Source organism: Dendropsophus ebraccatus, chromosome 7 (genome assembly GCF_027789765.1).
Source record: "Dendropsophus ebraccatus isolate aDenEbr1 chromosome 7, aDenEbr1.pat, whole genome shotgun sequence".
Lineage (NCBI taxonomy): Eukaryota > Metazoa > Chordata > Amphibia > Anura > Hylidae > Dendropsophus > Dendropsophus ebraccatus.
In genome coordinates this window covers 45,076,935-45,098,016 of record NC_091460.1, presented here as the reverse complement: position 1 = coordinate 45,098,016, position 21,082 = coordinate 45,076,935, and positions in this window count along the sequence as shown.

The window sequence follows — 21,082 nt, the reverse complement described above, 5'->3', positions numbered from 1 at the left end:
GGAGGGAGACGGTAATAGGGGTTACATGTACCTAAATGTATACATACAATCTTTAACCTGGCACCGGGCACCTATATAAAAGAGTTAAAGCGACTCTGTAGCCACAATCTGTCCCCCAAAACCACTTGTAACTTCGGATAGCTGATTGTAATCCAAGATCTGTCCTGGGGTCCATTCGGCAGGTGATGCAGTTATTGTCCTAAAAAACTACTTTTAAAATTGCAGCCCTGTGCCAAACATCCGTGGCCTAAAATATCTGTGCCCTGACCTTGCACCACCCCTCCGTCCCTTCTCCCCACCCGCCTTATGATTAGGAATGCCACTGGCAGGATTTTTCCTATTCCTCTGCACAGAACACTGCACAGGTGCTTTAACGATCCAGCCCATGTGCAGTGTTCACACAGGTGAGGAAAAGGAGAAAATCTGCCTGGAGCATTCCTAATGATGAAGAGGGTGGGGAGGAGGGACAGTGAGGTTGTGCCAGCCCAATGCACAGACACTCTGGGCCACGCCAGTTTGACACAGGGCTGCAAGTTTAAAAGTAGTTTTTTAGGACAATAACTGCATTACCTGCTGAACGGACCCCAGGACAGATCTTGGATTTAAAGCAGCTATCTGAAGGTACAAGAGGTTTGTGTGGTGGGGGGAAGAGTGTGGGTACAGAGTCGCTTTAATTTGGCAGTATTATACACTATGGATTTTATGCACGATTTTAATTCTGAACCTAAAGAAATGATCAGTCGATGATCATTTCATCGGCTGATCCTTCCCTTTAACACACGGAGTAATAATCGTCCGGATTGGTCCGATTCGGCCAATTATCGTTCCGTGTAATAGGGTCCTTACCCTATGCACGTTTCGCAGACCTCGCTTTTTCAAGGGCCCTTGACAAAGTGAAGTACACAAAACAAACGTAGGGTAAGCGATAGATATAGTAAGTAGAACAATAAAAAATAAAGGAACACAGAAAACAAAAAGGAACTTTACATTTGTACTGTTATACAGTAAATAGTTCCAAAAGATACAACAGGAATAATTTGTACAAATGAATGCATATACCTTCTTTGATAAAACCGAGCATTTTTAAACAATGCAACAACAAGGTGGCCAAATAATTTTAGAAGAAAAACATGATGTGGTGTATGCATGATGTAGGAATAAGTGAAACATGCTGGATAATAGCTAATAGTGCTGTATCTCATGTATACATGTGAAGGTTTATGCAAAAAAGTTTTGTCAAACAATAAGAACGCTTTAACTTTTTCAGTACATCAATGAGACATCAATAAGTCATACTCATAAAAAAGGTATCATATTAAAAGGGGCAGATCTGAACTGGATTTGGAATACAATTTTTGGATTTGCACATTGAGATCCAGATGTACAGTACAGTCATAATGTATAGTGTATGCTCTTCCTATTATGATTCTTTCTCCATGTGTTGGCTAAGCAGCAGCCTACAAGTGGTCTGTTACTAAGCAGGAAGGGTCATTACACTGGTCCTATGATGATCTCACAGTAAAAATTATAGCCATCAGAAGTGCTAGTGCTAGTCTAGGAAAGGCAGACAAGCCCAGCATTAGACCCTTGATGCCTTCTTAAAGGGGTCGAAGGGCTTTTTTCTCTATGGCCGGGAAGGATTTTTACATAGTTTTTTTATCCATTTTATGCAACAAAAAAAAAAACAGATGAAAAAATGGTTGAAAAATGGATTGCATCCGTTTTGATCCTTTTTTCTATTGACATTCATTATAAAAAAAATGGATCAAAAAACAGATCATAACGCATCCGTTTTTTTAGCGTACACAAAAATGTGGTTGACCAAGTTTTTGTGTACACTAAAAAACTGATTGCAAAAACACATTGTGAACCCAACCTTACATGTAAATGCTAGTTGTAGATTGGAAAGTATCATGGAGCAAACCATCTAGTGCTACAAATCAAAACATGATTACATTATTAGGTGTAGAGATGAGCTCTGCTCTCTAATACTCCTTGGCTTCAGAGAAAAAAAATTAGACCCTTCATGACCCAGCAATATTCTTAAAGAAGTCCGAGGTGTCTCACCCCCGTCACTGATTGGCTGAATTGGGCATCCGTCAGCCGGGTTGTGACGTAGCCAGAATGAAGCTCGGAAAACAGCCAACGGGGTCTAGGAGCAGGATGCGGCTCTGCGCAGGCAGCGGGACTGGTAACTATAACTTATTTTTCATTTTACTCCAACCCCGTGCCCGTAATGATAATAATTTTTACTTCCTTGCTGGACTTCTTACATTTTTCCATTGTCGTCTTACAAGTGCAATCATACCTTTGCAATTGTTTAGTTGACATACCTATATATGAGGGCTTGTTTTTTGTGGGCTGTACTTTCTACTCGCACCATCTTTAGGGACATATGACTTCTGATTGTTTTCTTTCCCTTTTTTTGGCACCAAATAAAATAAATACAGTAAGTCTGGTGTAGTTTTTAATTTTTTTAGCATTCACCATGTGGGATAAATAATGAAATATTATAGTTCCGGTCATTATAGATGTGGTGATATCAAATATGTGTATGTTTTTATTTTTTATAGGTAAATTATGTAGTTGTTTTTAATTGGGAGAAGGGTTATTTTATATTTAACCCTTTGAGGACCAGGCCCAAAATGACCCAGTGGACCGCGCAAATTTTGATCTTAGTGTTTTTGTTTTTCCCTCCCCCCTTCTAAGAGCTCTAGCACTCTCAGTTTTCTATCTACAAGCCATGTAAGTGCTTGTTTGTTACAGGAATAGTTGTACTTTGTAATGGCGTCATTCATTTTACCATAACATGTATGACGGAATTCCAAATATATTATTTATGAAGATATAAATTGGTGAAATCGTAAAAAAGAATGCAATATGGTAACGTTTGGGGGGTTTCTGTGTCTACGTAATGCACTATATGGTAAAAGCGACATGATACTATTACTCTATAGGTCAGTCCGAACACAACCATATGCAGGTTACACAGATTCTCTAATGTTATATATATATTTTTTTATGAAATCCTTTTTTTTGGCAATTAAATATTAATAAAATGGGCCTATTGTGACGCTTATAACAGTTTTATTTTTTCACCTACGGGGCTGTATGGGGTGTCATTTTTTCCGCCATGATGTCTAGTTTTTATTAAAACCCTATTTGTGAAGATCGGAAGTTTTGATCACTTTGTATTGATTTTTTTAAATATATAATGTAACATAAAATCGGTAATCCGCGCACTTTTTTCCCTCTTTTCGTGTACGCCGCTCACCGATCACAATGACGCTTGTTATATTTTAATAGATCGGACAATTACGCACGCTACGGTATATTATATGTTTATCTATTTATTTATTTTTATATGTTTTATTTATATAATGGGATAGGGGGGTGATTTCAACTTTTATTGGGGGAGGGGTTTTGGGGTAGTGTAATAGTGTTTTGAACTTCTTTTTTTTTTACACATTTGAAGTCCCTTTGGGGGACTTGTACATACACTAGTTTGATTTTTACACTGACCATTGCTATACCATAGGCATAGCATTGATCAGTGTTATCGGCGATCTGCTCATTGAGCCTGCCTGTGCAGGCTTAGTGCAGCAGATCGCCGATCGGACTGCACGGAGGCAGGTGAGAGACCTCCGGCGGTCCCTTTCAACGATCGGGCCCCCGCAGTCACACTGCGGGGGTCCCGATTGGTAAGTGACAGGGGACTCCCCCTGTCACTTACACTTAAACGCCGTGGTCGCGCCACAATCGCGGAGTTTAAGGGGTTAATGACACGCGGCAGCGCGATCGCTGCAGCGTGTCATTACCGGTAAGGTCCCGGCTGCTGATTGCAGCCGGCCCCCACCTGCTATGAAGCGTGCTCCGCTCCGGAGCGCGCTTCACAGCTGGAGAACCACCCAGGACGTACAGTTACGTCCAGGGTCGTCTGGTGACAGACTTCCATGACGTAACTCTACGCCCTGGGTCGTCTAGGGGTTAATATAATAAAATTATATTTTCCAAAACTTAAATTTTTGCTACTCCCATAAAGCGACTTTGAAATGCAATTTTCTGATCACTAAAATAATGCACTGTACTACTAGTATAGTGTGTAAACAAAAAAAAAACAAACAAAGAATTGCACAAATATATAGAAATGTAACAAAATCCTTTATTTCAATAAGTTATTTTTGGCAGAATGTTCTTTGGGGGTTTACTAGTATAGTGTGGTGTATTATTGTGTCAACATAACATTGATAGGTGACCTAAGTGGCTTTACTAGAGGCACAAATATATGGCATACCTGGGGACATTCTTTAGAGGCCATGCTGCTATAGAAATGCATCTGCATCCCAGTGATTGCGTCATCCAAGTGCTAATGGGGTGGCAAGTGCCCAAAAAACACTGAAATGCTACAATCACAATTTAACCACAGCATCTAAGGGGTTAAATTACTTTCAAATTTACAGTAGGAACGAAACAATAGCTTTGTTCCTATCTGCATTCTGCTTTTCAGGTTGCAGGCTTTAAAGTCTGTTCCGCTCCATGGTCTAAGGACCATCAGATCACAATCACTTCTTTAAAGCGTCTATCTGTTCCCCCCAAACCGCTTGTACCTTCGGATAGCTGCTTTTACTCCAAGATCTGTCCTGGGGTCCGTTCAGCAGGTGATGCAGTTATTGTCCTAAAAAACAACTTTTAAACTTGCAGCCCTGTGCCAAATTGCCATGGCCTAGAGTATCAGTGCCCTAAGCTTGCACCACCCCTCTGTCCCTCCTTCCCACCCTCTTTATCATTAGGAATACCACTGTCAGGATTTTTCCTATTCCTCTGTAGCGAACACTGCACAGGTGCCTTAACCATCCAGTCCATGTGCAGTATTCCCACAGCTAATGAATAGGAGAATATCTGCCTGGGGCATTCCTAATGATGAAAAGGGCGAGGAGCAGGGCCAGAGAGGTTGTGCCAGCCTAATGCACAGGCACTCTAGGCAACGTCAGTTTGGCACAGGGCTGCAAATTTAAAAGTTGTTTTTTAGGACAATAACTGCATCACCTGCCGAACGGACCCCAGGACAGATCTTGGATTAAAAGCAGCTATCTGATGGTACAAGCGGTTTGGAGTGGACAGATTGTGGGTACAGAGTCACTTTAATGCACAATAACCTAGAGCATAGCCTGAAGCAAAGCATGTCACTGGTGCATGGGTGCATAATGAGGAAAGATCAAAATTGCCATAGAAGCGGGATCACAATTTGTACACATGAATTCAGTAACCTGAATAATATGCATATTTCTAACTAAGCTTAAAACATTTCTGAAGTTACAGAGCCTTTAGTTTATTGTCAAACTCAGATTAACAATAAACCTGTTTTACAGCTTTATATTTCTTTTCTTGTTATATAATGTATGTAAAATTTCTGCACCTGAGAAGTCCAAAACCAAGAGATTGTTTATTCATGCAGGCCCAGCTCATTTTTCTATACAACATATTCCCATGGTCGAAGTAGTGTAGTTAGAAGGTAGTTAGTTTTGAGGGAAGGCATATTTGCCTATGAGCTGAAGTTGCAAAATTGGGCCAAATGAATCTGCCATTTCTATAAGATGCTCAAACGTCAAGACAGCCCCATTCCACAACAGCAGCCTAAGACCAACGGACTAAGCCATGTACATAAATCAGTAAAGCCTTGGAAAGGATGGAGAGGTAGGGAGTGTGCATGCTGTGGTTACACACTTTCTCCTGGACACTAAAGCTCTGAGCATGATTTAAGGGTATGTTCATACAAAGAAAAGGCAGTAGAATTCCACAGCGGATCTCTTTGCTGCAGAATCCCGCCTGCCTCAGTGTCGCAGTGTCTCCATGAGAGGGCTTGCGTGCCTCCACTCCTGACGCTCTCTGTGCAAAGAACTGACATGTCAATAGTTTGAGTGGCGAGCAACGGAAGCGGAAGGGCTCGCGCCCTGTCAGCTGACAGGCCACTCTGAAGCTAGAGCACGCAGGACCCGGGGAGAAGAAGACCGCAGCAGCAGCCCTGGAACGTGGATAGGTAATGTATATCGTCAGTCACAGGCCGTGCACCGCTATTACACGTAGGTCCAAACCTATATCAACGATCAGCCGATGATCATTGTCATCGGCTAATCGTTGTATTTATTACATGGAGCGATAACCGGACGATTCGGCCGATTATCGTTCCGTGTAATAGTGCCCTTAAGGTGAGCCCTTGCCGATGGGCAGAGTAAGGGCCCTATTCCACCGGACGATTATCGTTCAGATTATCGTTAAATCGTTCGAATCTAAACGATAATCGTTCGGTTGAAATGCAGTAACGATTAACGACCGAACGAGAAATCGTTGATCGCTTTATAAGACCTGGACCTATTTTTATCGTTGCTCGTTCGCAAAACGTTCGCAAATCGTTCGCATTGAATAAGACATCGTTCGGTCGTTCGCAATAGATACGAACGCAATAGCGAAGAAATACGGAAGAAGAAACGATCGCAATTACGATCATAAGTAACGATTATCGTTCCATGGAAATGAGTGAACGTTTTCAGGTCTTTCGCAGTAGCGGTCGTTTGAGATCGTTAATCGTTAACGATTATGCTAACGATAATCGTCCGGTGGAATAGGGCCCTAAGGGTCCATTTACACAGAAAGATTATCTGACAGATTATATGCCAAAGATTTGAAGCCAAAGCCAGAAACAGACTATAAACAGAGATCAGGTCATAAAGGAAAGCCTGAGATTTCTCCTCTTTTCAAATCCATTCCTGGCTTTGGCTTCAAATCTTTGGCAGATAATCTTTCTGTGTAAATGGACCCTAATAGGAGAAATCATTGGTCGTTTGATAGAATTCAGACCTATTTTTATCGTTTGATCGTCTGCAAATCATTTGCACATCGTTCAGTGTAATAAGAAGTCATAGCTGAAACGTACCCAATAGCCACAACAAAACGACCGCAAGGACGATCATAAGTAACGATCATCGTTCCATGTAATTGGGGAACGATTTCGGGTTGTTTGCCATAGCGGTCTTTTGAGATCGTTTATCGTTAATCATCATAAAATCGCTTGGTGTAATAGTACCTTTAGAAGAAGTATACAATCTGCACTTCCAGGCTCCTAAAAGTTTTATTTAGGATTAGAAAACCATAGCTGCTTTTTTCCACAAATAGCACCACTGTTTTGCTCAATATGTGCATGGTACTGCAGCCCTGTCCCACTGAAGTTGGAGTTGTAATACTACACACAACATGAGGACAGGTGTGAAGCTGGTTTTAGAAGAATAAAACCATGTTTTCCTAATCCTGGATAGCCCCTTAAAAACCTCTACCCTGGCACTACCTGCTTCGTGCCTGGACTAAAAATCAGTTCTAAAGAATTCTCATCTGTATGAAGAAGCTGCGTCGGAAACTAATGGAAGAGGATACATCAGAATGTCACTGCACACAGGAGACTTCAGCATCTGAAACATTATTCACTGAACAAACCAAACGTGAAAAAACTAATTCTTCTGGTTTCTGACCATTTTTCTTTACAGAAGACTTAGGGTGCCTTCACACCTACCGGATCAGCAGCGGGTCTCATTTCTGCGGATTCGTAGCGAGAACCGCTGCGGATCCGGTACCATTCACCCCTATGATAGCACATATTCGCAGCGGGATTGACATCCTGCTGTGAATATGTGCTTTAACCCCCCCCCCCATCCCCATCAGTCCATCCCCGGCGCATCCCCCCATCCCTGGCCGCATCCCCCCATCCCCCGGGCGCATCCTGCAGCCCGCCGCCCACTAACCCCATCCCCGGCCGCATGAGCCCATTCCCGGCCGCATCCAGCAGCCCGCTGCCGCCCATATCCCCCATCCCTGGCCGCATCCCCCCATCCCCGGCCGCATCCTGCACCCCCCGCCGAGAGCATACATTACCTGCTTGACCAGCTGATCTGAGCGGGACCTGAGCCGGCAGCCTCACTGCAGCCGCGCCGCTGAGCAGGTACTGTATGCTCTCGGCGGCGGGCTGTAGGATGCGGCCGGGGATGGGGGTTGCTGGATGTGGCCGGAGATGGGCTGATGCGGCCTGGGATGGGGGCTGTGGTGGCGGGGCTGCGGACAGCGGGGGGTTAAAGCATATATTCACAGCGGGATGTCAATCCCGCTGCAAGTATGTGCTATCATAGGGGTGAATTGATACTGGATTCGCAGCTGATCTCGCTGCGAATCCGCAGAAGTGAGATCCGCTGCGGATCCGGTAGGTGTGAAGGCACCCTTACAAGGTAAAATATCATCTCCAATGTAAAGTATGAAAGCTCTTCAGCCCACTGTTAAACAGTGCAAACAGACAGACTTCAAATACACCAGATTTATCGTAGAATATCAGTCTTTTTGATGAATCTGGTGCATCTGAACACTGACAATCTATTATTTAAAAAGATCTATTAAATCTATTAAAAAGATATCTCCTAAATGCAAAGAGGCACTCTCACAAAAATAAAACAATAAAAATAAGAAATCAACAGGGGATATGATCACAAGCAATTTTTTGCAATACACTCTTTTTATTTATTTATTTTTTATTTAGGTTTTCTATGTTTAAAGCAATGTTATAAATACGGCCACTTGGTGTCTCCCTTCCTGTCAAACTGCAGTCCATGCTCCCTGTGTGCAAATATTTGGTCTTTTCTCTGGTCAAAAAGAGACAAAACACAGGAAGTCCCAGTCCTTTGCACTCTCACAGACATAAGTGTGCATAGAGAAGGACAAGTCTTCATTGTGCATGTGCACGGCGTGACCACATTCAGTAGCTTGCACCGTATGGTCAGCTCTCTTGTCACACAGCACCAAAACCTCTGTAACCACACCGTGACGTTATACTCAATTGTTACATAACAAAGAGCATTGTTTCCTGGTAAGCACAGCATCATAGAGGGGAGGGTTTTTTCTCCCACTGTGGGCGGCCCAGCCCGCCTCCAGTGTTTCTCCCCTGGCCAGGTACCCGTGAACAGAGCGGCGCCGTACACAGGAACATCTTCGCCGGGCCAGCGTCATTCTATACATGGGTAATGCTTAAAGCGAATGCACCTGATAGCCGCTTTTTCTATTTTTTTTAACATTGTGTGAAAACAGCCTTACAGTTGGGAAATGCAAAAGAGTAGAAAGCTACAAATTACAGATTTGAAATCAGCATCTTTTATCCTACTTACAGGTGACTTTAGTTAATGGTTGAAGAGGGGCGGGTTAAAGCTGAGTACCTAAACATGTGCCAAATTATCTGTCCACACTCAAAAACATGATCCACTATGCACAAATGATAGTTTACCTGGCTTCCTATGAAATTGTCCCTGTCCTTTGGTGACAGGAACAGATTTGAATGGTGACAATCTCACAGTGTTGCAGTACATATTACAGCTTTACAACCAACGTGAAAAAAATTATTAAAATTATTATTATTATTATTAAAAGCATGCAGGTGTACGTCAAATAACCTCAGTGACCTGTCACAGTTAAGCCGCTATCACACAGAGCGATCAGCAGGAGCAAGCGAGGCCCAACCTGTCAGGCCAGCGCTCGCTTGCTCCTTTTTCCCCGCCGACAGTGAGCAGGTAAGTACGAGAGGGCCAAGGGGAGCTGCAGGAGGGGCTGCCCGGACAATCTGTAGATCGTCCGGGCAGCCCATAGGAGATGGAGGCGGTCTGATCGTTGCTATCATTGTTGTTAGTCTTTCAACGTGTTGAAAGACAGCGATCAGCCAACATTGTGCATGCTAGCTGATTGTTGCCTTTAATTACACAACGCGATTATCGGCCGTAATGGCTGAAATCGGCCAAATATGGCTTTGTGTAATAGAGCCTTAACATACCTGCATTATTTATGTGCCTGTAAAAGCCATATGAGCTGGCCCGAGCAGAGGTAAATGCTTACGCGGTTCAACAACTGTGCGGCCAGGCATTAATAAACACTCTCTAGACTGATTGGGCAGACAATCGGCCTGTGTAATAGGGCCTTAACATCACAGCTTGTGCTGACGCGTATACAAACAGTCCATGGACGACACTATAACATGGCTTTATCAAATGACTACATGGCCATATCATCAAAAGTTGCGGACTGAGAGTAGATTTGTACAGAACAGTTTTGTGCGTGCATGTGTATTTTTTTTTTTTATAAAAGCAAATTCTATATTCCTGGAAACCTCCTAGGATTACATAATGTAATGTTCCTTTGTACATTGTAGTCACTGTCAGGGCTTGTCACCTGGTTGACACAAACACTAATGAACAAGGCTTTTCAGTATTGCAAAGGACTGATGACTAAAAGTATAGGAATGTTTTACTACAAAATATATTAGTCACAGCATGAAAGGTATGGAACTTTCTCAAGTATCAGCCCTTACAGTTCACTTACTGGAGCAACAAGCAGTGTTCATTCAATTTTTTGTCTAGTTGCAGGCTGAAACAGTGCTGAGATCTTAAAGGTAATATGGACAGTATACTATACACAACTATCTTTAAGCTAAGCTACTGTACCTACGACGACTCCACACAATCCTGTGTATTTCCTCTTTGGATAAGAATTAAGCCCCTGTGAAGGTACACAATGGGGCTATTCTATATAATACACTGTAATGATGATGATGATGATGATGCAAATTGTTATAGACTGACATGTCAGGACTCACACACTGCCATAGGGAATTTGTGTCAGGAGGAAATGTACTTAATATGTTACATAAATGGAGACACGTCAGTACTGGTACTATCTGGGTGGCCTTTCCGACTAAAAGGATTCCAGTAAATGAATAAAGGAAGGTATTTACTAAGTATTTAAGAAGGGGTCCTTATACACTGGCGGACTATCAGAGGGCAGGAACCCTAAAAAAGGACAGCGATCAGCAAACAGACAAAAAAAATCTCTTCTACACTTATTGCATCTTTTTTATGGGAATAAAATCTATGGTAGTCACCTAAAATCATGAAATTTCATTGATGGGAGTAAAGATTGCAAACGGGAAACGATCAGCCAGGGGGATTATTGGATTGTGCGAGCACATCCGGGCCGTATAAAATAACCCCACGTCTGTGGTGGTCGAACAGTTGCACAATTGCTTTAATCCTCAATCAATGTATTCTTCCATTTACAATGTACACTGACGGATCCTTGTTTGTGTAAGTGTCATTTATTACATGCAACTTTTTATATTTGGCACAAACACTTGCACAAATTCTCATCAGACAGAAGCACAAGTACAGAATGGTATAATGGTATAAATACTCAGAATTCTATTTCATCCAATGGTTCATGCTGTCTGTATGTTGCAGATATTTTTTATGTTCTTTATTAGGTTAACAAATGTTTTTATGTATTTTTTCATTATGTAATAGAAAATATTCGCAGGAAGCGCACCAATAAGCTTGCTACAGACTCCGCACTCTTGTCTGCCATGGTTATCTGGTGCTCTAAGAGAGACTGTAGGTGCTACACAACCTCAAAGCAAACATTTATGCATATGTGACTTTCCATTAACCCACTCATGACTATATGATAAATTAGTCGCACATAAGTACCACTTACAGCGCTCTTAAGTGCCATTAGACTCTTATTACAAAAGAGCCATTTATTAAATTTCCCGTAACTACATTAAAATGGGTAATTTCAATGAGACAAAAACTTTTAACATGTCACACGTACATGTGACATGTAATATTTGGTCAGTTCTCAAAAGGCCATGTTCCATAATCGTGGAGATGACAGATAGCAAAAAATTCATTGCAAATTCAGAAGAATTTCACATCGAAGGAGGTAGAGTATGGTGATAAAATGAAAATACTCAGCACACCCTCAAGTCTGCACGGGTAATGGTCCTATACAGAGCGATTATGGTTCCAATCCTGACCTAATTAGGGACGGCGATCCTGCAGAATGTACACTACAGTGAGGTGAAAGTGTGTGCGTGCAGCTTCAGTGTGTGTGTATATAGCAGCCTGACTGAAGAGAGCGAGAGAGGGGGTCATGTTTAGTGTATGATGGGAGTTGTAGTGAATGGAGGGGCAGGCACTTGCAGTGTCACAGCAGGGGTCTGGCTTGTCACAGCAGCCAAAGTGCATCATGGGAAGCTGAAACCAGGAAGCAAGGAAGAAATGAAGAACAAGACTAGAAATCAGAAGGTACACAGACAGTGGGAAATTCAAACAGTGACAGCTCAGGAGGGATAATAAGTATAAAAGCTAGGTTTCTGATTGGTTTTTGGTATTTTTCCTTAGCGCGGGAGTTGTCCTTTAAAGTGATGATCGGAGTAGAAACTAAATCAAATTCTAAAACAATTGATTTTAACGATTTACCATAAGACAGGCCTTCTTTACCATGTGAATTGTGAATCTGTGGAACAGTCTACCACAGGAACTGAATAAAAATTAAGTAGCAGCATACTAGGCCGGATTTAAGTGAAACAAACTGCTTTATCCCGGCATGGCATTGCTGCTATGTATTGTGCCATGCTGGAATACAGGAGTTTGTTTCACTTAAATCCGCCTTGGTATGTTGTTACTTTATTTTTTTTGTTTTGTACTATGTTGTCGCATACAGGACACTGGGACAGGTCATCAGGGGGCCCCACGGCCTGCTCCTGCAATACACTGGCCACCTGAGCTGTCATCATTTGCACCACCCGGTGGCCGAGCAGGCCTCCCAGTATCTGTAAATGTACCTTTAACTGCAAGTACTCCTGACCAGCGCTTGCAGATATTACTACACTTGACGGCTTAGTAGTCGGGAAGGGGGGGGGGGGAATCAAAAGTTTTCTTATATTGGTGTGCCAGTCTATCATTCTATACATCTGGTTTTGGTGTTAGTAGTTGGTCTTTCTTATATAGAGACTGAGCACCCAGCGCTTCAGTATTTTTGTATTTTTAGGTGGTGCGTTCCTTTTTTTCACATGTTAGGGTATATTCACACGGGCGGGCTCGCAGCGAGATTCTCGCTGCGAGCCCGGCAGGTCCTGTCAGTTCCCATAAACTACATACTTGCTGCGGTCTAAACGACCGCAGCGAGTATGTAATTATACCGTGCTTAACCCCTTCTACTCCCGCCGGCTGTAAGCAGCATACATTACCTGTCCTTGCTGCACGGGTCCGGCGTCCTGCTCTCCCGTCCGGCCAATTAGTGTGTTGCCCAGCCGCAGCCACTGATTGGCCGGGCGGGAGAGCAGGACGCCGGACCCGTGCAGCAAGGACAGGTAATGTATGCTGCTTACAGCGGGGGAGCCGGCGGGAGTAGAAGGGGTTAAGCGCGGTATAATTACATACTCGCTGCGGTCGTTTAGACCGCAGCAAGTATGTAGTTTATGGGAACTGACAGGACCTGCCGGGCTCGCAGCGAGAATCTCGCTGCGAGCCCGCCCGTGTGAATATACCCTTACTTTGGACAGGTAACTATACATACCTTATTTGTTTAAAGATTTTTTTTTCCATATGACTGGTTGGTCTGTTTTTTGGAGACTGCAATAATGATATATTTTTAATACCTCAGGATCTGGTGACAGCACAAACAGTGGAGGGCTTCAAAACAGGCTTGAACAGGTTCTTTGACCAAAATTACATAAATGCAAATGTATTGAATATAAAATGTACCCATAATCCGTCGCCTTCCCTTCATCCATGCCCTCCATTGTTGAACTTGATGGACATGTCTTTTTTCAACTGTACTATGTAACTATGTAAGTAGGGTTTTAGCTCCTCTAGGGACTGATATTTGCCACTTACCAGAACTTTATTCAACTCAAAGGGGACAATGGCAAATGTAACCCACAACTAATGGGGACTTCCCCTCTCTAAATAATAAGAACTTGGTAAAATGCACGTAATTTTGTGCGGCATAGCGGCACTTATATTAACCCCCCCAAAACACATCAGCAAATGACCCCCCCAAAATAGTGTGCTACACAGACTCTGCTAAAATGACACTCGATGAAAGGTGGTAAACTGCAAAGAATTGTAGTGCTTAAAACACAAAGATTGTCTGCTGCACCCACTGTGGTCGCTCAGAGGACGGTGGTTAAACCACTCCAATTCTTTTTGTTCTGTGAGACACCGATATGCTAAGGTGCGATTACACAGAGACATTTATCTGACAGATTTTTAAAGCCAAAACCAGGAACGGGTCCATTCTTCGGGCGGACGGCGGAATCTGCCTGACCATAGAATGGAGTCTATGGAACAGGGGGAGATGCAAGCGGAATCCGCAGCGGGTGATCCCCCTGGGTTCCCTAGTGTGCACACTCCCTTACTGAGGATCGGTAGGAGGCCTAGAATGCAGAAAATAATTGATCCTAAAAGGACGGCATGGCAGGTGTCAAAGCCAAAGCCTTGGCTATCCACGTTTAGTGCAGAGCTGCAATTTTGGGTAGTTGGGTTGCCAAGGCAACCATCCATCACCCGGCTTGTTCCTTGCAGGAGCGCTATTGGCATGATACGGTTGCCATGGCAACTCAACACCCAGCGTGTACAACGTAACTTTCGGCTTGACAAAAATCTTAAACCACTGAACGGATGCGTCCATGTCCCATAAAAGCCTCATAGGTAGCTGTGAGCTTTCAGCCTCCATAGCAAACTAAACATCAGCTTTCATTTTACCTCATGAAGAGGATGCTGTTGGTTTTGGCTAGTTACTGACATAACTTGTGGCCCCTGTATTATTAATTGTTTCCTCTTGTCGTGTACACAGAGTCCCCGGGAGAGGATGACGTCACCCCCAGCTGCGGACTCCCCGCTCACCTATTTGGCGCGCTCTCCAGGTGACTCATTGTTGTATATTGCCGCCAGGTCCTCGCTCTGGCCCCGCCCCTCGTCTCGTCCTCCAATCACAGCGCGCCTCCTGATTATCTCCCCAGTCCGGGCAGCCAATGAGATGCGACTTCGTACGCTCGGATGTTCCCGGCCTCACACCTTCAGTACGGGAAATGTGGCCGGGCACCAGCTCGTACCTGCCAGCACTTCCGCCCGTACTGCTGCCAGAACAGCCCGCAGGTGTAGGCGAGCCCTGCCCTGCTCATTTATTGTTACCGTGCCATAATATAGTGCCGAGGCATGGCACAGGACAGCATGTATACACCTGCCGAGACTGCTATATACTGGAAGACGTAGGAGAGTGTTCATACTGTAGAAGTGTGAATGCGTCATTCAGTGCCAAGGAAAGAATTGGCATCACAGAAATAGGGGACACTTTAATGCAGGGATCGGGAACCTTCGGCCCTCCAGCTGTTGCAAAACTACAATTCCCATCATGCCTGGACAGCCAAAGCGAAGCTTTGGCTGTCCAGGCATGATGGGAATTGTAGTTTTGCAACAGCTGGAGGGCCGAAGGTTCTAATCTCCATCCCAATTTTAAAAGGTAGCAGAACCTCGTGTTATTGAATTTATTCTTTAAAGTGTTCCTTAAAAAAAAAAAACTTTTGATATATTAAAAGTTTTGATCGGTTGAGGTCTTGTCATTCAGACCCCCAAGATTGTTAGACCGACTATTCTGGCCCCCAGTCCCTTTATGATAACATTATGATACACATCGTCCAGAGGGGCCATCTGGGGGGCCGGAGAAGCGTAACCACTGGAGCAGCAGGGACTTAGAAGAATTCTTTACATGTTAGGACTCAGCAGGCCGTGATTATAGAGCCCAGTGCATGTATACATATATGACGCATCGCACTCTATTGTGTGTTTGTGTATTGCTTTCTGCACCTTTGATCTTTTGTCTAGTGACATGTCTGTGACTGATGACACGCACGGCATTTATAGTTCTCACCGCAGTCTGTTTGCTGATTGTTTCATAGGTGAACTAGCTGTGAGCGGAGAATGACTAAGGGTATAAACACACACACTGTATACACAGCGTATTTACTGCTGCGATACGCAGCAAAAACGCAACAAATACGCAGCAGATTAGATCTAAATAAGTGAACAGAAGCATCAAATCTACACCATCAAATCTGCTGCGTATTTGCTGCGTATCTGCTGCGTATACAGTGTGTGTGTTTGTACCCGAATGGTGCATTTACACAGACAGATTTATCTGACAGATCTTTGAAGCCAAAGCCAGGAACAGACTATAAACGGAACAAATCATAAAGAAAAGGCTGAGATTTCGCCTCTTTTCAAATCCATTCCTGACTTTGGCTTAAAAAATCTGTCAGATAAATCTGTCTGTGTAAACGGCACATGAAGGATAAAATTGGACTCTCAGCTGATCAGAGATAAATAAAGGGGCACATATTAGGAGATGTTTAAAGGAATTCTCCTCAATACCAGGTGTCGTCCATCTAGCACATGATCTGTTACTATACCAACCCCATTGTACCTGATGTCATGGTCTTCTTCCTGCTAGCCCACCTGTCTGCAGCCTCCTGTATGTCTCCCCTCCCACCGGCCTCTTTATAACAGTGCAGGTGCTACTATGCAACAGACAGTAATGCCTGAGCTGTACTTGCACCACGCTGAACACCTACACACAGCCCTGTGCACAACAGCACATACTTGTATGGTACCATCATTTTTAACTGCAACTTTCTAAAATAGCTGTAAAATGGTGCACTAGTGACAGGGAGCACTTCTAGGAGGAATACTGGAGTGGAGCAGGATGGGAAAGCAGACTGGTAGTAGTAGTGGGAGTAGGGCAGGGATGTAGACTGCTAGGAGTAATGGGAGGGAAAGGCAGACTGCCAGGAGTAGTAGTGGAGGGAGCAGGGCAGGGATGTAGAATGCTAATGGTACTTTTACACGGGACGACTGATCGTTCGTTTTTGCACGATAACGGTCGAATTCGAACGATAATCGTACGTGTGAACGCAGCGAACGATCAAATGACCAGCAAAAAATCGTTCATTTTGATCTTTCAACATGTTCTCAAATCATCGTTGATCGTTCGCAAAAAATTTGCCGATCGTTCCGTGTAAACATTCTTTCAGCGATTTCAATGATCGCAAAACGATCGCATAGCGAATTTTCCGTACGATGTATCGTTCCGTCTAAACGCTGATCGTTATAAAAAAACCATCGTTCACTCAAAATCGTTAATCGTGCGATCGGGCAAATTATCACTCCTCGTAAAAGTACCATAAGATTAATGGGAGGGAAAGGCAGACTGCCAGGAGTAGTAGTGGGGGGAGCAGGGCAGGGATGCAGAGTGCCAGGAGTAGTAGTGGGGGGAGCAGGGCAGGGATGCAGAGTGCCAGGAGTAGTAGTGGAGGGAGCACGGCAGGGATGCAGACTACTAGGAGGAGTAGCGAAGGGAGCAGGGCAGGGGTGTAGACTGCTAGGAAGAGTAGTGGAGGGAGCAGAGTAAGGATGGATTCCCACGTTCCGTGATCCTGACGGATCACGGACGTGGAATGCATGTACCGGAGTCCCCCCGTGCCCGGGCAGTATCTGTAATTAGATGCTGGGAGCGGGGGAGACTGTATTCATAAGCGCCGCGCTGTAATGAATCAGCCGTGCGGTGCTGTTACTACAGCGCGGCGCTTATGAATACAGTCTCCCCCGCTCCCAGCATCTAATTACAGATACTGCCCGGGCGCGGGGGGACTCCGGTACATGCATTTCACGTCCGTGATCCATCAGGATCACGGAACGTGGGAATGCAGCCTTAGGAGGCCAACTGCTAGGAGGAGTAGCAGAGGGAGCAGGGGTGTAGACTCAGGGCCGTCTTAACAGCATTATGGGCCCCTGGGCAGAGGTGCGAATTGGGCCCCCCCCCCCAACCGCCGCCATCAAATCTCCCCCATCTTTGCATATAGTGCACCCCATAGTAGCCAATTCCCCCATATAGTGCCCCCGATAGTAGCCAGTGTCCCCCATAGTAGCCAGTGTCCCCCATAGTAGCCAGTGCCCCCCATAGTAGCCAGTACCCCCACAGTAGCCAGTGCCCCCATAGTAGCCAGTACCCCTATAGTACCCAGTGCCCCCCATAGTAGCCAGTACCCCCATAGTAGCCAGTGCCCCCCCATAGTAGCCAGTGCCCCCATAGTAGCCAGTACCCCTATAGTAGCCAGTGCCCCCCATAGTAGCCAGTACCCCCCATAGTACCCAGTGCCCCCCATAGTAGCCAGTGCCCCCCATAGTAGCCAGTACCCCTATAGTAGCCAGTGCCCCCCATAGTAGCCAGTACCCCTATAGTACCCAGTGCCCCCATAGTAGCCAGTGCTCCCCATAGTAGCCAGTGCCCCCATAGTAGGCAGTGCCCCCCATAGTAGCCAGTACCCCTATAGTAGCCAGTGCCCCCCATAGTAGCCAGTACCCCTATAGTAGCCAGTGCTCCCCATAGTAGCCAGTGCTCCCCATAGTAGCCAGTGCCCCCCATAGTAGCCAGTGCCCCCCATAGTAGCCAGTGCCCCCATAGTAGCCAGTACCCCTATAGTAGCCAGTGCCCCCCATAGTAGCCAGTACCCCTATAGTAGCCAGTGCCCCCCATAGTAGCCAGTGCCCCCCATAGTAGCCAGTGCCCCCCATAGTAGCCAGTACCCCTATAGTAGCCAGTGCCCCCATAGTAGCCAGTGCCCCCATAGTAGCCACTCCCCCTATAGTAGCCAGTGCCCCCCATAGTAGCCAGCACCCCTATAGTAGCCAGTGCCCCCCATAGTAGCCAGTGCCCCCCATAGTAGCCAGCACCCCTATAGTAGCCAGTGCCCCCCATAGTAGCCAGTGCCCCCCATAGTAGCCAGTGCCCCCCCCATAGTAGGCAGTGCCCCCCATAGTAGCCAGTACCCCTATAGTAGCCAGTGCTCCCCATAGTAGCCAGTGCTCCCCATAGTAGCCAGTGCCCCCATAGTAGCCAGTGCCCCCCATAGTAGCCAGTGCCCCCATAGTAGCCAGTGCCCCCCATAGTAGCCAGTGCGCCCCAAAACAACAAACCAGTTACTCACCCGTCCGCCGGCCCCAGCAGCTGATGTCTCCTGGCAGCGCGCCACTCCCGTCATCCTCCGGGAACAGGCAGCGGGGTACAGAGAGACTGCCTGTGCCGGAAGTGACCTGCTGCATGACACATCCAGGACACAGGCAGCGTCTCTGTATCCCGCTGCCTGTGCCGGAGGATGACGGGAGTGGCGCGCTGCCAGGAGACATCAGCTGCTGGGGCCGCCGGACGGTTGAGTTCCTGGACTGCCTGCCCCTTCTATCGCCACTTAGCTGCGCCGATCAGAAGCCCAGGAAAGTGCTGCTCATTGCACTTTCCTGGGCTTCTGATCGGCTGTCAGCTGAGAAGCGATAGAAGGGGCGGGCGGGCGGAGCGGGTGGCTCAGGGCCGCTCACTATGCATATGCATAGTGAGCGGCAATAGAGGGGGCGGGCGGGACGGCTTCCTTGCGGTGCTCAGCCCTGCTTGGGAGCCGTCTTCGCTTTATAAGACGCACTTAGTTTTATAAGTGCGTCTTATAAAGCAAAAAATACAGGTGTGTCCCAGAGGGCAGGGGCCCCCTAGGAGGAGTAGCGGAGGAAGCAGGGCAGGGATGCAGGCTTCTAGGAGTAGTGGAGGGAGCAGGGTGCTAGGAGGAGTAGCGGAGGAAGCAGGGCAGGTATGCAGGCTTCTAGGAGGAGTAGTGGAGGGAGCAGGGTGCTAGGAGGCGTAGCGCAGGAAGCAGGGCAGGGATGCAGGCTTCTAGGAGGAGTAGTGGAGGGAGCAGGGTGCTAGGAGGAGTAGCGGAGGAAGCAGGGCAGGGATGCAGGCTTCTAGGAGGAGTAGTGGAGGGAGCAGGGTGCTAGGAGGAGTATGGGAGGAAGCAGGGCAGGGATGCAGGCTTCTAGGAGGAGTAGTGGAGGGAGCAAGGTGCTAGGAGGAGTAGCGGAGGAAGCAGGGCAGGGATGCAGGCTTCTAGGAGGAGTAGTGGAGGGAGCAAGGTGCTAGGAGGAGTAGCGGAGGAAGCAGGGCAGGGATGCAGGCTTCTAGGAGGAGTAGTGGAGGGGACAGGGTGGGGATGCAGACTGCGGGGAGTAGTGGGAGGGAACGGCAGACTGCTAGGACGAGTATTGGAGGGAGCAGGGTGGGGATGCAGACTGCAGGTCAGGGATGCAGGCTGCTAGGAGGAGTAGCGGAGGAAGCAGTGCAGGGATGCAGGCTGCTATGAGGAGGAGTGAAGGTAACAGGGTGTGGATGCAGACTGCTAGGAGGAGTAGTGGGGGGAGCAGGGTGGGGATGCAGACTGCAGGGCAGAGAAGCAGGCTGCTAGGAGGAGTAGTGGAGGGAGCAGGGCAGGGATGCAGGCTGCTACGAGGAGTAGTGGAGGGAGCAGTGCAGGGATACAGGCTGCTAGGAGGAGTAGTGGAGGGAGCAGGGTGCTAGGAGGAGTATCGGAGGAAGCAGGGCAGGGATGCAGGCTTCTAGGAGGAGTAGTGAAGGGAACAGGGTGGGGATGCAGACTGCGGGGAGTAGTGGGAGGGAACGGCAGACTGCTAGGAGGAGTATTGGAGGGAGCAGGGTGGGGATGCAGACTGCTAAGAGAAGTAGTGGAGGGAGCAGAGCAGGGATGCAGACTGGTAGGAGGTGTGGTGGAGGGAACACTCGTTAAACAAGGGCTGCAAGGACATTGTTACCGATGTTCTTGCAGTTCTTGCTTAACTAGTATACATACCTATTCATGGTGCAGGGCTCCTCTTCTCCTGCTTCTCCCGGGTCCTGTGCGCCCCTCCAGCTTCAGGGCGGCCTGTGTCAGCTGACAAGCCGCTCAGCCAATCACTGGCCGGGACCGCCACGGCCTATGATTGACTGAGCGGCCTGTCAGCTGATACAGGTCGCCCTGACGCTGGAGGAGCGTGCGGGACCCGGGAAGAAGCAGGAGAAGAGGAGCCCTGCACCATGAATAGGTAATGTATATCGTCAGTCGCCGGCCGCGCACCGCTATTCCACGTAGCGGTACGCTGTCGGCGCCCGACCAATATAGGTCCGGACCTATATCAACGATCAGCCGATGACAACGATCATCGGCTGATCGTTGTCTCTAGTCCACGGAGCGATAATCGGCCGATTATCGCTCCATGGAATAGGGCCCTTAGACTTCACCACGGATCCTGTTGGACTCTCCATGTTCTTTATGCCTGATGACGTGTCAAAAGTTACT